Consider the following 19,287-nt stretch of genomic DNA (forward strand, 5'->3'; position numbering starts at 1 on the left):
TGTACCTATATGTATAAGAAATTTGTATTGGGATCTAAGATATGCATACCTACCTATATATTACAAATACAGGCCATTGACTCTATTTGTGTGTTAAGAATATAAATGACAAATATTATAGAAGCTTTTATAGTGCTATTAATTGATACCGCGTCTGTCTTATCAATTAATGACATTTGAATAAAACTGTCACAAATATTATAAGTGTTTTGTCACGAGCCACGAATGTTTGACCGGTTTTATGATAATTAAGCAGTAGGGAACATTGTTCTTAGAGTAAAATATCAATAATTATGATCCTGAGCTTGTGATATAAGTGTAAAATATTTTGACCTACCTTAACAATACTTTTTTATTTTATGTAATTTCTATAGAAAAATTTGGTAGGTACATACGTTATCATTTTATTTTAGTGCCTCTGTAAGCAATTTATTACTGCAGTTTAAATAGGATTTTTATTTTAGATATAAACTAATGACGTCATTCAATATAATAATTATGTATAAATATAGCCTTATCTATAAATCTATCGTAATAGCCTAGATTCTTTGTAATTGTGAAAATAATTTACATCAATCCACAGTTTATCATGTTAGTGGAAATTATTTATTCAGTCCAAAACCGAACTAAATTGATATCGAATTGGTAGGTAATTTATTTTAATAAATTTCTATCAACAGAGATTTTGCAGACTTAGACTGCGAAAGTCTAGTATAATATGCAAATGTGATGGGTTTTTTTTAAATAATATACACTCACTAGCAATGACAAAGTTCTACTTACTTACAAAATGCAGACACAAATTTAAAAAAAATTAACTAATAATTTGAACATAATTTTAACGTTTTTAGTGCGAATATTCAGATTCCCAGTTAGATGTAATATTACTATTAAGGAAGGCCTTTTCCGTTTAGGAGTAATTTGGTGGTATTGTCATAGGAACTTTTTCATTGTACACGAGTGGAATAAAAAAAATGCACAACTGGGTTATGATATGAAATACCGAGCATGTATAATAAACGAAGCATTTTTCTTTCACGGCTACACCCAAACTAATACATCGTACGTATAACCATAAACTTATAAAAAACGTTGAACCATAAATAGCCATAAAATTTACATGGAATGACAATTTACAAGTCTTGAATCCAAGCATAGGCCACTAACAAAGTTGAAAAGTAAAAGATTATTAGAAAAAGCGCACTGGTGTGACTCACTGTTTGAATTTTAATTCGAATCTAGTTTACGTTTTTAAATACAAATTCGTCATCTGCTTAGAGCGGCTTTTTATATATCAAGCCTAGTTTCACCATACTTTGTTTGATTATTAAAACCCCTGCTAAACATTATAATACCACTAATCATTAGTGGTTGACTTTTGATTTCAATACGGAAATATTATTTTAAATTACAGTAACAATGCGACAGGGGTGTTAATGATCTAACAGACTGTGGTGAAACAAGGTCTAAAGGTTCCAATCGACTGCGGGCGACATGCAGTTGCAGCTTACAACTCTAGATTATGTAATACAATGGACTCTAAATAATGCTGCTTATTAAACGTATACATCGGAAGTCCATAACATAAGAACTTTATTCTCGTAGCAGAAAGTCATTAGACTAGCTCTTCTCATAAACCATCAAAATTATATTTACAACCTATCACTTGAGTATCTTAGGCCAATAATTTACATACTTAAGTAAACCTATCGACATAAGGCTATATCTTTCAAAAACTTTCATTGGCTACATTAATAATAGCCGTAATTGCCATGGCATACCTAATTACTTGCAATATAGCGTAAATTATGTTCAGGCCTCAGGCAGTATAAAATAGGACTTTTATAAGTATACTCGTAAATAACGAGTAATTTTCCCAAAAAAGGGTTACTTTGCATTTTGTTGACTAAAAGTTTGGTATTTTTTTATGTATTTTGTGACGAGCAAACAACACCTTCAACTGACATCCAGTTTTCCGATTGAACCGATTTTGCCCTCAAAATGTTAAATATTTAATAATTTTTCGACCTTAACATAATGCGTAGCATAAACATCACGGTAAGGAGGCTGCATTTTGACCACTTCTTGAGAAAGGGACCTAAAAATCTTTGACCAGAACGGCATAACTTGTCACCGCACCAACAGGGTTACTCTACCAGGACAAAAACCGAAAGAATGGAGGGTTATCATGCAACTGATATGTTTATTACAACGACATAGAGTCGTGGTTGCTTCGTTTGTCGTAAACTCGAGTGACCCGAGAGCAATTTCTTAACTTTACAAGAAACACCTTTTCATAGAAAGTCTGTGAACAGTTGTTTCCTAGCAGTCGTAATAATGAGCTATTGTGGTCAAAACAAAATGTACAATTGTAATTTCTAGCACGTGGTTTTAGTTCTGCACTTAAGAATGTACCTACGCAAGAGCGACTAGAAATATTGTATTATGTTTAACTGAAGATTATTTACATAGTTATTACACATATTATATTAAAAAGGAGTGTTATAAGGTGTGAGTAAATACACTTATCGGCTGCTATGCGCCCTAATGAAGTTTAAATTCAAGAGTTGAATTCACAAACTTTGTGACTTAATTAGAGCTGTTATGAAATTCTGAATAATGAATGAGGTTCCATCAAAGTTATCCGAATAATGTCATTAATAAAGTTCCAAACAAACGCAAGTCGGTGCCACATGAATCTCATTAGGAGCAATAAACATACATAATCATAATAATATAATTCTAATGAACAAACTGTTGTGAAACGTGACACAAATTTGGCAACTGCTTGACCAATTGTAATCTATAACCGTACAAAATTGTTTTTAATGAGATAAAATTAAATGTAACATATTCGATTAACGTCAAATGACTCGTGACACTAAACACAAAGGAACACAGGCTGTATTTCAACGATTGAACAACTTTATGTACGGTATTAAATAATTTTATTCGTCCAAAAACCTTCACATTTGACCCTGTCATTTTAATAAACAGAATGTGTTTAATTTGTGAACTGGCTCAAAAAACAGATCGTTAAAGTGTTGGAGCGATCGAATTAACTCGTCGGCCACTAGTATTTCGATATTTTCGACTGTCTCGTCAAGAATCTGACGTGTGACAGCTCCGAATTTAAACCAATGATTCATATATTTACTTACCTACTTGAAGTGTACTCGAGTTTTTACTCAAACAAAACGTTATTACGCAACAACATAGGTTTGGTTACTATTAGCTCTTGTTATTTTAATTTGTATATAAAACACAATAAAATATGTAAAATATTCCAGTGACAATCGTAAAACTTGGCAACAAACTCCAGATATTCGGAAGATAAATACGACAGGCGACTTATACTTTTAACAACTCTGTATGCATAATTTGTGCACATTAATCGATTATTTTAATCACGCACTAAAACATCTTGTTATCTGTAAATAGGTATTAAATTGGGTTCTATACATAACAGCACTCAGCGATTAATTAAATTTGAAAAAAAAAACAATTAAGTTAGAAGAAAAAAGAGGAGGCAAAGGTATGTGCCATGATCCGGGCTGTAATCTGTCAGCTGGGTTTGCCCGAGTCATGTCATGGCCTCGCCGGGTGAACGCTGATGTGTCATGTCAAGCGTCATGACATGATAGCTCGTGTGAACCTTCGGACGTACTCGCTGTGGAAGGCACGAATTTGGCGTTTCTTGCTTGTTTGGATTTCGGTGTTTCATTTGTTACGATGAATGTTGTATTACATATTTTGTAGAGCATACCTATTTTCGATTAATGTTTTGTGTATGTGGGTATATAATATTGGTTTTATGTAAAGCTAAACTTTTGATTTCCAATAAAAATAGTGTGTAAATTTTCAGCTTCACTTTTTAGGTTTATGATAAGTAAGTACAAGAAGTTGTCTTCTACTAGAGCAGACAGACATACTATTTAAGGCGTCAATGATTAATAATTTTCTCATCAACACGTGTTAATTAGCGATCAAGTATTAGATAAAGAGGTCAATTTATGAGTCTACCTATTATTTCAACCAAAAGTGTTAGTTTTAATACCCCTCACTTCCTCTTTCATTCATCTTGCTTGCTTATCGGTGGCCGAGAATTTAGATCTGATAATAAAAATATTAATTTAATGTGTAGTTTAAAAAAATACACATGATTTTTACAACTGGTTTCGTAAGATGTCATCATAGATTAGATTTTGGCTGCAATAAAAGTTTTTTTATTAATTAATAAAATTCAAAATAGGGCATCATGGCTACCAATTTATGTAATAGTATTCGTACTTACGATTGGATTAGTCATAAACTTATCTAATTAAAATAGTTTTGTTTAGACTACATTTTTCGCAACCTACTTAATTGAATTTCTTACACTTCTAGGTAGTTGAAATCATAACCAGGCGGCCAGTCCATTCTAAACGTATTAAACCTGGCTAAATGTTATGAGTTTATGCAATGTGTGTCATTATGTGCGTGCTTGTCAGGATCACGGCATTCCATTCCTAAGTGATTCTAGACTTCTAGACTTACGCAGAAATGCTGAGATCTGCTCTGGATTGTTAACCTTTCGTCCGACCACCGCTACTGTAATTAGCTATGAGGAAAACAGTAAGTTATCTTTCCTGTTTTTTTTTCGCTCAGCTCGCTTAAGTCAAGCTTTCTTTATTTTACTTTGTTACATAACATAAGTGAAGAGGCCAATAAATCCTGATTCCTATATTTTTCAAATCACTGAACACAACAAATTTTTGTGTTCAGTGCTTTGCAACAATGGTCAATTTTTACAACAAAATTAAAAAGACACGAAATATTTCATTAATTTCCAGAATATTTTAAGGTCTATTCTTATATTGTGAAATATTAATTCCAGATTTATTCAAACCTGACATTTGCACTTGTTAATTTAGTATCTAAGATAAAAGAATAGACTTTAAAATTATATACCCGTTCCTCGTAAAATTTAAATCTGAATGTTAAACAAATCGACAAGATAGTAAAACGCATGCGTGGACCAACCAGAGAGAATGTAGAGGCGCAGACACTAGACGTCAACATTAAAGACGTAATGTGCGAAATAGACTCCAGGGGGGTCACTCTTGTAATCGACGAACGAACGAACAAGAATTGTCACGCAATCGGCACGCTTAATAGAACGAGATAGAGTCGTGGTTCGCGCAAAGCTTTGGAAAAACAAAAGTGCAGCACTAAGGGCCACTTGCAGAAACATATTAAATCTAGATTTAGTGTCAAATCTCAATTTAAGAAACGTCAGTCCATATAAAATTTGACACTAAATCGAGATTTAACACTAAATCTAGATTTAATATGTTTCTGCAAGTGGCCCTAAGAGATTTAGGTGGAATTTCACCAAACGCTAAACATATTCATTTAGTCGCCTGTCAAACGTTTGCCAGTTAGTACAAAATGTATTTTAAATTTGATTTAAATACCTTTAGCGTTTCGTAAAATTGACTCTAAGAGAGTGACTTTATTCTTTATTTTATCTTATTGCATTATGTGACTAGTGACTACTCCGGTTAGTAAATTTTTCGTTAGATACAGTAATCCTCAGCTAAACTTTGATGACTTATAGGTATTACCTAAATTAATCAATGAGTTTATCAAAACTTTAAAAGTTCAAATGTGTTGTGTATGCTTCTGCTCTATCTATAATTAGGTTAATACTTTGCCTACAACCACAGGAAGTATCTGCTTAAGTTGAACACTGCAATTAGTTAGAATTACTACTAATAAACCTATAATAATTGTTATTACAGCTTTAAGTTCTCTAGATGGTGATTTAAAATAATATTCTAACACCTAAAGTTAAGTAAGAACTAGTTAGCTAACGTATAATTAGTAGGCAATAAAGAAATAACTATTTAGGTAGGTACTACTAAAATTCTAAGGGCATAGTTTAAACACTATAGGCTAGCTTGCAAAAAACTACACTCACGGGCAATGAAAAGGTTCCACTGAGAAAAACACACATTTACTCCTAAACGGAAAAAGCTAGCTTTATGACGCTTTCTGCAACATTGAAGTACATTTAACGGACCATCAGGATATTAACTATATAATATTAAGTAGTATTGTCCCTATTGTGCAATACCTAACGTTATAAAATTATCAAGTTGAGTGTCTTCACTTTAAAAAAAAAATTACAATATATTTTAAGTTATTAAGGAAACAGTTTTGCTAGATTGAAACTTTGACCCCGTCCTCATACATATTAAATATGTATGTTGATTTCGCATTAACGAAGGTTTTAGGCTTGATAACACAAAGCAATTTTGCGCTCATTAGTGGTAATAAAATACTGATTATCATTTATTCAATGGTAATCTACGATCGACCGTAAAATATTTATTTGTTTGACTATTACTGTATTATTACTTTCCCATTAGAAATGTATTTACTATTTATCAAAAAGCAAAAAAAAAACGTTTTAAAGCAAGCCCAGCGAATAAAATTGCAGGAGGGCGGCATTTACGAAGCACCAAGATTGCATACTGATTCAGTTAGGTACCAGATAAAGTGAATCTTGGTATATACACTGAGAAACAATAAAAAAGTTCCAGTGAAGAACCAAAAACGTTAATAATGTGTTTAAATTTGAATATAGGTAATGCAGGTATTAAAAAATTCTAAATGTGGCATTTTAGAGTTGACATTTTGTAAATGGAACCTTTTCATTGCTCGTGAGTGCATTTCAACTACATAATAATATGGAATATAAAAAAAAAAACATTTAACTTGAAGCTACTTTAATCCTGGTACAGTTTTACATTTAAACATAGTTTCCAATGCATAGCTATTAGTATACAAAAAATGTATACTATACATATTTATCGAGTCGATTGTACCTACCCACAATGCCGCCGTAAACTGGTATTATTTAAGACCCGATGTCAATAGTTTGTGATTAATTCCTTTAAAAAAAGCGAGATTTGAATAAAAATGAGGTGATTACCGTATCGACGTGAGATATACGGACAGCGAACTACAAATGATTGGGTCGTTCCACGTTGATCCTCTATTATCTAAAACATATTTTTATTAATATGTATTTTAGTACCGTTGGCAAGAATATAGGAAACAGATATATTTATTTTTATTTATGAAATTGGTTTTATACCTAGTATCTTTTTCTTTCAGTATTTTATTTAAATGGTGTTGTACAATAAAAATGATAGCTTTGTTGAAAAACGTTTAATTCCATATTATGTAGGTATACATATAAATTATATTTATTCATTATTTGCAGGTTTGCCCCACTGGGGGGTCATAGGACGCCTAGAAGAAGAAAAAGAAGAATTATATGCAGGTATAATTATAATAAATTAAATGCGATAAAAAGTTTTCAGATATCGAGGATCAGTTGGGAACAACACACCTGTGAAATATTATGTCGCTTTCTCAGGCCCGTATGCCCCTAAATAATGAGATAGTTTCCAAATGAGATAATGTTCTTTTGAAGATTTCCCATTTTTGTCACACTTATAAATAGTGCCGTTAAATTATGAACAATAAGATTGATAATCTTGCTTTATCGGCTTTCGAGTTAAAGTAAGCTCTGGAACGGTCAATTTGTTTCTAAAACCTGTTGGATTCATTTGTTTTTTCTCTTGTTTTTTCTTCTTCTGTGTTTCGTACTTTTGGTTACGTGGTATTAGGTGGTAAGGAAAAGGTCTGTAGGTTTTATAGTTAGGTTTGCAGAAAACTTTAGAGGGTTACTGTAATGTTAGTCAGTTGAACAGAAAAAAGGTGATTCAGTATATTTTCCCCATTTATATAATTCCTTCTATAGCAAGGTCTAAAAAAAGGTATTGAATGACCCTTTTTTTGTGAATTTAAAAACTTATCTACATCACTACTAGGCAGTATGACTGTAACTCTATCGTACTTAAACCGTTTTTATTTTGTAATTCAAACTAGCCTCTCTATACCTTTAAATCCGAAAACAGAAAGACGTTTTAACCTCTCGAAAAGCTTTAGATAAAAAAACATGTTACGGTAACATATTGCCCCACTACTTTATTTTAATTACCTACAAGTGGTGCCGGACCACAATGGTGACAAAAGAACGGTCACTAGAGGCCCGTAGACTTAGATTCACAATAAACGAAGAAGATTGAGCGTCAGAGAAAAAGAAACACCTCGACAAATAAAACCCCTATTCTACCATTGAGCTCTTATTTTTAATTGAAAAAATAGTGACTTTATTAGATGGTACTGGCACTGCCATTAGGTTGAACGTAAAACGTTTTGACGGTAAACAAAATGCGGATAGTTTTTTTGCTTTGTATTTGTATGTATATTCTTCTTCGTATATTGTTAATCTAATCCCGTAGACCACAATAACATTACGAAACCATGTCACAGGTTAACCGTGTTTCATAGGTACTTACATATACCTAAATGTAAAGCTGTGGAATAAAAAACGATATTATGAAATAATGCCAGTATTTTTCCCTCTGTAATGGGAAAAATATCACCTCATGGGATCCCAAAATATAATTAAACTACAAACAATGAATATATGGCCACAGAATGGGAACAAAGACGACAGAAGTTAAATCTGATAAATCTCTCTATTGAATCTAAATTGAAAAATACTATTCCTGCTCTAAATTTGTCAATGACACGCTATGAAGAAGATTAAATTAGTATTATTATTTTTTTACATCGGAATTCATTAAACTATTCGTGTTCCATAACCACTCATTATAAGTACGATACTGAAAATCTTTCAATAGATTTCAGACGACAGATTTTAGCTTCAGTATAAATAAGTAATTAACCGATTACCAAATACAAGAATAAATCAACTTTATCCCATTAGATTTTTCAATAGTCATATAAACGTTATCTGAGGAATAAAATTGTTGCTGTCACTGTCACATACAAACATTCTGACGCGACAGCATAATGATTCCCCAAATAACTTTTATCTGACCATTGAAAAATCAGCCCTTTGCTTATAAAACCCAAATCACGACCTACGGAAGTAATTCACAAACGTTACTTTATAACAGAAGCATGCACAAAACCCTGTAACAATTGGTTATTGGCTTTCAGATTCAACCCGTAAGTGCAGTATGGAAGTGTCGTAACTGTCGATTTAGTTTACAGCAGGGTGTGGCTTGCGGTCTCACAACGCGTTTCTCTGGACGCTTTTAATGACAGTTTGTGAGAATTGTGAGTGTGCATTTACAGGTTACGTGGTAAAGTATTCAGTGGTAGGCTTCGAATAGTTTCGAAAGATGATTTCGCTAGTCGTTTTGTTAGGTTGTATTGGGAAAGTGTAATGTTTGTTGTTAGTATTGTTTGTTTGTCTTAGTGTGTGTTTTAAGTATGTTGCGGCAGAAATAGGTTTTTGTAGGTTGTTGTTATTGTGATATATGAAAATACCTACCTACAATTGTTTTCATTATCTCGGTATAGAAAATTTAAATGGACATACCTTCCTCGTAAGGTTTAAAATATAATATGTACCTAAGTAGGTATGTACTATATCAAATATTTCCATATTTTCGAACTGTTGATATATTATTCTAATGTTATTGCTAATATTAGTTCAAAACTAAAGCTTGTGAAAACTAAAGTTTTTTGTATCAGCACCTTCGATGGTCATAAGATATTATATGTATTAAAAAGAATATGTCTGTGATACGTGAATGTATTTTTATCTTTAAATTGATAATAATTAGAAAATTGATGTAATTATCAAAAAAAATGTTCTCAAGTTAATCGCTGCAAAATTGAAACAAATAAATAGCAAGGTTTTGTTAAGAAACATTTACTTAATTTTTCATATCATAAAACAAACATCAATCAAAAAAACAAGACGGTGATGTATCATAATCATAATGTTACACATTACACATGTAATAGAATGAATAAAAAAACATACTTTTATTACAGGTCACGGTTTCGGTCAAATGTCATTGTGCAAGTAAAATGTTACCTATGCGTTTATTGTTAAAGTTGAATTTGTATAATCTTTTGGTGATTTCGAAAAACATTGGATGGACCGTGATTCTCGATCTATTCTAGCCGATTGATCTTAATCCGTCAAAATATAAGACATTATAATATGTGTACTTGTATTTTGATATGACAAGGTACTACAAGTAGGTACAAGACCCAAAGGTCTAAACTTAGATTTGTTAAGTCAGATCGCCATCAAATCAAAAGCTAAATCTTGAAACATCATTGTATATATCATGATAGCAAATATTAAAGCACACAATAAAGTTATTTGAATTATATATTTAAAATATAAAATTTGTGCTATTGTCACTGGAACTTTTTAATTGCTCGCGAGTATAATACGCGCTAGATATACCTATATATAATACATTATATTTGTACACCAAAAAAGAATAAAAGAATTAAAAGGTTGTAACTCAATTAGGGTAAAAAAGAAGGTCTACTTGCAGACTAAACGATATATATGTTCATTGATATTGTAGAGACATTAAAACAAAATTATTATAAAGCTGAAACTAAAACTATTATTATCAAATCAACAAACTCTACAGCTGAACCAGGGTTTCACCAGGTTTTCAAGGGTCACCAACCTTGGTGATAGGATAAAACAATTAGATATGTTGGCAGTCAGTCGTTGACGTCCACTGGAATAGATCTGGGTATCAACGTAGGTTTATAAGGTACAGTTATTGAGACGAGAAATGAACGAAAACTTACAATCGTGACAGGCAGTATTGTTTTTTATTTACAAACATACTAACATATCACGTACCTAGTGATAAAAAAAAAACGTACAAAAAGGACATCTCATACACGAACATTATATTTCAAACTAGGCAGAGCCTGTAATATGACAGCTGATATAATTAGCAAAATAAATACAAAGAAAGACAGCTAGGTATATAGACTACATAGCAGGCCTCTATAACAACCATCTCCCACATGCTCATCATATTATGTATGTTTGTCTTGAGCGGGATTCAAACCTGCGGACCCATGATCCAGCAAGTTCACTACTGAATGGGAAACAGAATAGTTTACCGCCAAGATTGGCTATGCATACAAGAGTGCACCAACCACCAAAGAAGCCTGAGTAACTATCAGCTGTCGCCGTAGCCGCATCGGCATGGATAACATCATCTATATCTTTATTTATTTTTTTCCATCGTATTTTGAAATAAAATATAAAGAAAAAGTATTGATTAAAATATAATAAAATCAACATACCTTAAAAGCTTTTTCAGTTACCAGCAGCCGCCAACGTTTCTGGAAATTTTCCTAATTATGTACAAAATAGTTTATAATGTTTATCACAAAACTGCCTTCTGTTCTTCTTCAAACATCACTTCAACTGGAACACAAACGGAAGCACTATCACAAGAGAAGAAGACTAGACTCGAAAGTCGTGACCGAAAAAAGTTTTTATTTTCGCAAAAAGTTCCGCGCTGATTTCAAAATTCGAACACGATCGTGCGTAAGCGCATCTCTGGTTGCGCGGAACGTTTGAGCCGAGCTTTACTCTGATGTAGCCCGTGTGTGACTGTAGGGTACTCATCTTGCACTTCACGAGCAGAGACGACCCTTCTCCTGTCCCGCTCGCACGCACGCCGCTCGACTATCGATGTCTCTCTCGCGCATATTATCAAAGGTTAAACTCGGGTGCCCATCAGTTCAGTCGGCTGTCGGACACGGCGCGGTGAGGTCGCCACGACATTTACCGCTACTTTCTCTATGTCTTTTAGCCATAAAACACGTTGCGTATGGCCCGTCCGGTTATTTTGTCCGTTTGAGTAATTTATTTCGTTTGATCGCCGCGCACCGGCTCAGGTGGGGACCTTAAGCGATTTATGGGGGGATTATTTGAAGGGTGTCGATTGTCGCTTGTTTTATGGGTATGGAGGTTTTATAGATGGTAATGAGGTCGAGTGGTTTCGATATGGGTTCGTTGGCTAGACCAGTTTTGGATGAGGATTTACGGGACCGTACTTTACACACTTGTTTCGTAAGAGATTTATTAAGCATTTCAGAATGACCTTTGACCTAGTTTAATTTATAAAACAAAAATAATAAAAAACTGAATTACTACCGCTTTACATTCCACGGTCAAAAACAAGGTCACTGAGCACCACCAGCCGAAAACGGAAGCGGATTAAAAACCGAAAACTAGATCACATTCAAAAATCGAATTCGCTCGTCAACCAATCAGGTGGTGGCGAAATGACAGGCGCGCTAGATCGTGACGCTTAGACCGATCGCGTTGTCTTATTGGCCTACCGTGTGGAAGCCACGCCTGGTACCGTTATAGGGGGGCAATGACTGCCCCTCGCGAGGGGGGGGGGGGGGTGATGTGTGTCGCATACTATAATTTATTGTTAATGTAAATATTGGTTACTGTAATGGTTGGGTAAGCAAAGTGTATATGTGCGATTTTGCTGAGGATAAATTTAATTAGCAGGTCGGGTTTGTTAGCGTAGTTTCGTTATTTGGGTGTGTTTTGTCGTGTTAATTACTTGACTTAATGCGGGTGTAAATATAAATAAAATCATTATGCAACAGAGATTTCTTTTTTTTGTATACCTATTTGTAACTTTTTTCACGTTTTTTTTAATGTTCATTTTAATTATTTTTTCCTCAGCTTTTTACACTTACCTATTTTAGGTTTTTTTTTTAAATATATCATTTATTGCACCACAAAGTCAAACTATTTTTAACAAATCTTAAATATACTTCTGTATTTAATATAAATAAATCTACCTCTACAACCTAATTAATTAATAATAGCATAAAATACCTACATAAAACCCAAAATTAAACAAATTCATTTTGATTATCATTCTTAAATAAAATAAAAATATCTTTCTATTCAAAATTTACATAGAATAACAATTTCTGTACTTTACTACTCTCTCGACCTATGAACTTAGTGGCGAAACCTGAACGATACACGTTAGTGCTAAATAATGCCATATTCGTATGGATAAAATATTACCTGATTACCGCTGTGTGGTCCTAAGCTACGTTTTATCTATACCTACCTAATATAATACAACAGAAGGAACTACATAGGCTTAAGAAAAAGATGAAAATTATACTCTACTTTAAAAGTAGTCAGAGCGATAAAAGACAGAATACGAACATAATAAATATTTATAAAATATCAAATATTATTTCTGTCTCATTTAATAAATGTATATTGATGAGAGTTTCCTTTATTATGAAATTGAAATACGCATATGTAATCACAATGTAGTTTTTATTTTATTGAAATCAAGCGACAGAAAAAAAACTGTTTCAGCATAGCTACCGGCTCAAATCTTTTACTTGATAAATACTAAAGTACCTACTTAATAAAAGTATTAACTAAACTACTAAACTATGTGTTAAGTATGCAACAATGTGAACCAGCCAACTTGCACTAGTTTATGTTACCGCCTCGCCAGAATACATAAAATCTAAGGTGCAAAATCTAGATTTCATCAGATCAAGAACTATTCCGTCTAAAGCCTCGTCATAAATTACAGATCATGGCTTTATTCTGAAACTGCATTTATTTTTGTACTTTTGAACTTATAAAAATTTTCACTTAATAATACAATATTTCGTATCTAACTATATCTCAGTCTACGGTGAAAGACATTTGACAGACTCTTATTACATTCGAATAAGAGTAGTTTTTGTTTGTATCAGATGTTTTCCCCCGTGGAATGGGATATAGTAATGAATAATGATCTAATTTATAACCAACACATATTCCGTTATGTAAAAGTTGAAATATAAACTGTTTCGTCATCGTCACGAAAAAATATAAACTGTTTGCAAAACAAAAAACATTGCTTAGTAATTACCAAAAAAATAAATGAACTGCAGAATCGCACTGAGCATGCCAAACCTAAAATCAGTCCACATCTGTCATATTCCTGAGAATCTAACCAGAATACACCCGCCAACCGCACTCATAGCTCACTAACCTAAAGCGGCGTCAACAAAAAAGATCAACATGTTAGTAATTTGTTACTATTGCCACTGCGCCCGCGCCGTATGGACATAGAACCTTAAACGACCACGTGACAGATTGGACGCTATGTCGTTAAAAACAACTGTGTTTCGTTTAAGCCTTTTATCGAATAAGGCGCCCTTTTTCAGATGGTTATGAATGGCTTCGGTTAATGCACTTGTTGGTTTGAAAAATAAGTTTTAATGAGTATTTTTAAAGGAATCATTTGCACTTTGCTTTGGCTTTTTAATGTTGAGTTGGCGAATTGAGCGCCAAAGAAGTGGAGAGAATCTAATATGATTTCTTATAATATATGAAGTATTCCAATAAAGTAGAATAACGTATTACGCAAGAAATACAGTTATTTTTACGTTATGGCAGTAATTAAATAAAAACAAACAGTGCTTTTACTATTCTCATTAAATATAATATAAATAAAAATGACAAATGCCAAAAATGCGAACTTTCACTACGCGTTGATCTCTTTTGTATAGAAAAATTTTCTCCGCATAAGTTGTACTTACCTACTTTACGAATAATTTTATAAATTGTTATTTTCATTAATTTCGAACTTATTACTATAAAAATACATCCTTAACAAATACTTCCTTATTCTTAGTTACAAAAATAAATTTTATGAGAGCGCCAAAGTCAATTCTCGCGGTTGTGGCTGTGATGCGCAAGCGCCTGTCACTCAACCTCGCGCGGCGTCGCCGTAGTTCCGGCTAAGTTGAATAGATGGCGTTAGCTGTTGCATTTTTAAGTTTATAAGCACGATAAACATAGCCGTAGAGAAAAGACGATGATAGAAGCAATATGTGGAGGAGGAAAAATCTATTGAATATTATATATTTATAATGAAGTATAGCCTAAAACATATGGCTACATATATACAGGAATGTATAATTTATATTGCCTTTTTATACTCCCCGAAACAAATTATAAAAAACCGAAGGAAGGTGACTCAGGGGAGACTTTTGCAATACTCTGTATTTAAATATTTTTATTAACTGACGCTTCTTTGTTTACACGCTACAAGAAGCAAACTATGTATAACTGATATAATTTATATGAAATTGATTTACTTAGATGCCTTGCAACTTCAATATTCAATGTTTTAATTTATTAGTACAAAAAATATGCTGCACCAATTTCGTTTTTATTTGAAAAATATGCGAGGTATACTTTTTATTGATCCTTTATAAATGTCGATGCTCTATATTTCATTCTTTTTCTACTTTAAAAGTTTCTTTGTCATGTGTCGTATGCCAAAAAAGTTATGAGTCGGTTCTTAGAAATGATGCTATCAAAAATTTAATGTTATTATTATTATTTTTGCTGGTTGCGGTCTACATGATTTAAATATTTAATTCCTTACACCAAATTTAACTGAAAGAGTAATTTTATATATCTTTATATCGCATACCTATCTTTCCACCCAGAAATCGCTTTTAGTGATATGACCGCCTTTTCAACCCATATGTTAGATTGTGGTCTGTTTAAATGATAAAGTATAATCTATCTATTTATGTTCGTAGATAGACTAAGCAATCAAAATGTACCTGTGCTATTTAAATATTTTCCTCGAATCTAAAAATAAATTTATCTGTGTACAAACATTTATTCTTACCCCCTTATTCATAGAGAAGTTACAATACGTTTTAACTAATAAACTGTTTTGTCCCTCTCCGACAAAGAACAATTTGTTTCTTGACAGAGAGGGACAAAACAGTTTATTAGTTAAAACGTATTGTAACTTTTCTATGAATAAGGGGGTTAGAATACAACAAACATTTAATTAAAACTACTTTTCCGAACCAAACATCGTGACACAAAGCGATCAATTTGACTTTCAAATCCCGTAACTTTAAAAACGTAACAAATGACACTCGACAATACTGGACACGCTTGTCACACAAAATCTCAAGTACAATTACGCTCCAAATACAAAATCATTTAACAAATCATTCTATCATTTGACACGATCTTTCAAAATATTTAAGTGCACTCAATAGTAGTCGAAATGTGCAACTACAGAGTTGACCCTTGAATGATCACTGCGTTGAATTGTCAATGAACAGTCCACGGGGGTCCTTCGGACCCTCTCATGTCAATATTTTGAACAATGTTTTTGTTACCATTGTGGCTAGCGAAGATAAATTGTTATTGCCATTCTCCACTGATTGTTATAATTTGTTACGATTTGTTAGTGGGATGGAATAGTAAAGATACGTCTGGTTTTTGGACTCAGTATATATTTTAATATTTGTTGATCTTCAAATGTATCTCTCTTTTATAGAGACTATATGTTATTTGCTATATTTATTATTATTTAAGTAGTAACAATTAAATCCAAAATTACATAGTAATACATAAAATATTATCCCTATTAGGACTTATCAATCACACTTATTCAATTGAAATAAATTACTTAAATTTTCATTATAAAAATTGTGAAACATTTTCACAATAATAACCCATGTTATCTTTACCTACCTATTTAAAACTCTCCGTTTTCTCATGAAATCGTACGACATAAACTTTCCCTACGTATCCATAACACTCCATCCACAGTAGCTAAAACAGTAACCCTCAACCGCTACACAGCATCATTTACCCGTCACCGCCTACCAAATATTGTATAAGAACCCATTGTCACTACGACATCTGTTCCCGATGACAAATGCTGTTTGGGGGTCACTGGGACCCGAGCGACCGTTTTAGTGTTAAACCAGGTGGTAGCTCTATCTTGATTATGTGTTCGTTTTTTTAGACAAGATTTATTTGATTTATTTCGTCTGCGCTCGGCTTAAGATGCAAAGTCAAGTAGGTATAACAAACTTGCGAGGAAATAAAATAATCTTTATGTTGCCGTTTGCAGTACTGAAGTATATAAATTCACCGTGAATCAGAATATTATGAACTAAAAACGTCAATATCTTGATCAAACTCTAAATTAAATGACTTAAAAGGTTCGGTCATTTAGTGTCGGCATTTTGTGGGTGGAACCTTTTCATTGCTGGCGTGTGTACTATCCCACCGAAGTACGTCTAAAGAAAGGTAACGATGTGTCGATGTGCACACAATCGTTAAAATGCCAACCTACTTATGTTGAACGTAGAGTGTAAACCAAACCATAGGTTTCAACCGTGTTTCATGACTTATGTGAACCATAAAATAAGATATGCCTCGGCCTCACAGAAACCTTTGTACCTTAGCAACAAAGATAGCTTATGCCTTTCTTTACCTACTGACTATTCAAGTACACAGGCATATCAATGCTTGTATGTATACCTAGTATGAAATAACTAAACTATTTTGTATTAAGTGAGGTACACAATTCATACGTTATACCGAATATCACATATCACAAAGTCACAACGAATTCATAAATCTACAAAATAATATACGTCGATGGAAATAATAACCGCTGTTGTTAACCAGCGGTTAACTTGAAGAAAAAACTATTAGCATTAAGTTTGCCTATGTACACGGAAACTCGTTTTAAAATAAATAATTTAATATTAACAACACTATGAACTATGAAGCATTACTCGCGGGTAAAAGCTAGTGTACAGTGTGGTCGATACAGTTAAATGTTCCCATAATTTTAATTCCTATGCCTAAAAGTTATTAGACACGCCACATTAAGTATGACAAAAACTTAGCCGTGTAGCTGAACTGTGTCCTGCCCATACACTAACGAAGTGGCATTGTTACGCAAAAAGCTATAATATAAATTCACGTAAAATCAAAGCTTAGCGTATGGTCCAAATAAAAACATATTCACAGACTAACGCTGTGTTGCAGAAAGGGACTTTAAGCTAATGTCGAACTTAAATGTATAGCTGCCTTGCTTTGACAGTATACGGACAGAAAGAGACGTGCATAGATTTAATGCTGACATTAGGTTAATGTTCCTTTCTTCAACTCAGCGTAACCCACTTATTACTATTAAAAAACTGTGGCTTCACATTTTACATTAATTTAACAGTCTTCAGGGCCCGAAGCCTGCTAATATACATAAAAAGTTATACGTCCCTCCAGCTATAATCCATTGATACCACAGTTAGGGTAAAACTGAATAAGTCCCTTATGGCCGACTTCAGTAAATAGGTTTCATTTAGAAAAAAAAAAAAAAAAAAAAACGTCAATTGTCAAAGACTTCCGAATATCTGTCAAATATTAAATTTCGCAGCATTTCATCTAAGCATGGCGACTAATAAGAATAATTTATGGTAATCTATAAATGAGTTGAATAAAATAATACCCTCAAAATTCATATACCTCATTTTAAAGTATACCTATAGAACGTTTAAAAATGACTTCGAAACAAAGGAGAGACTCTTTGTGTCAGTCAAAAGGTCAAAATTTGTATATTACAACGTAATTTGTAAACCTATTTCAAAGTGACAAAAAGCTATATGAATACCAGACGGTGTAGATTTATAACAGCAAAATTAACCAACATATTATTTAATACAGTATCATTGACGAAAAAAACAACAAATCTTATGACTTAAAACCAGCCGCGGATACAAACAAAATCGAACGTATCCAACAATGGGTCGTCCTCAATACAAAATTGACAATAGTCGCAGTTCTTACTCGGGTGAATTTATTGCTACAAATGTTTTGTGGCAAAACATCGTCGTATGTGCTGTGACGAAACGAGACGCAGTCATTTTAGACATGGGACTTTGTTAACGAAGGACTGTTTTATAACATAGTCAGTTTCAGAAAGCGTATTTTTGATGGTAACCATCGATTTAGATAATATATTATGTTTATTAATTATGACTAACTACATACTATACGTAAGTATACATGACTTTATTTAGTACTATGAAATAACTCAAAAAGTAGTTTTTTTTTTCAAAACTGCTAGGTACCTTAACAGTTCTTTTTTGCCTTTCCCTCCCCTTAAATAAACAATAACTTTACAAAATTGAAAAACGTTTTGTAATTAGTCTTATAACAACATACTTACATAATTAATATAAGCTAGTATACTTGAACATTTTACCCAAGTAAATCACAGTTGTATTCCGTTTAACCCACGTTTAGTTCTTATCTGTTCTATTGTGAACCTTATTACATCATTTCCATTGCAGCATTAATAATTTATTTGGAGCTCGTTGTGGGCGATATGACTTAAACAATAGGTGTGCTTACTAATGTGCTGTTCTACATTTTTATAACTTTAAACATGTATGGAAGTCACCAGCCAACAGTAATGAGGATATTAAAGATCTGTCATGTTGAAAATTGCTACACTCACGAGCATTAAA

General features: G+C 32.8%; 1 protein-coding gene across 1 annotated transcript in view; it reads right to left on the reverse strand.

Annotated features, from left to right (window-relative positions):
• The window catches only part of LOC105382237 (protein embryonic gonad), a 79,093-nt gene extending 67,535 nt beyond the window's left edge, over nt 1–11,558 (reverse strand). Inside the window, exon 1 of the mRNA XM_011552088.3 lies at nt 11,230–11,558. The gene's annotated coding sequence lies outside the window, so the exon portion shown is untranslated. The remainder of the gene's footprint in view (nt 1–11,229) is intronic.
• Nucleotides 11,559–19,287: the final 7,729 nt, after the last annotated feature.

This window comes from Plutella xylostella, chromosome 29 (genome assembly GCF_932276165.1).
Source record: "Plutella xylostella chromosome 29, ilPluXylo3.1, whole genome shotgun sequence".
Lineage (NCBI taxonomy): Eukaryota > Metazoa > Arthropoda > Insecta > Lepidoptera > Plutellidae > Plutella > Plutella xylostella.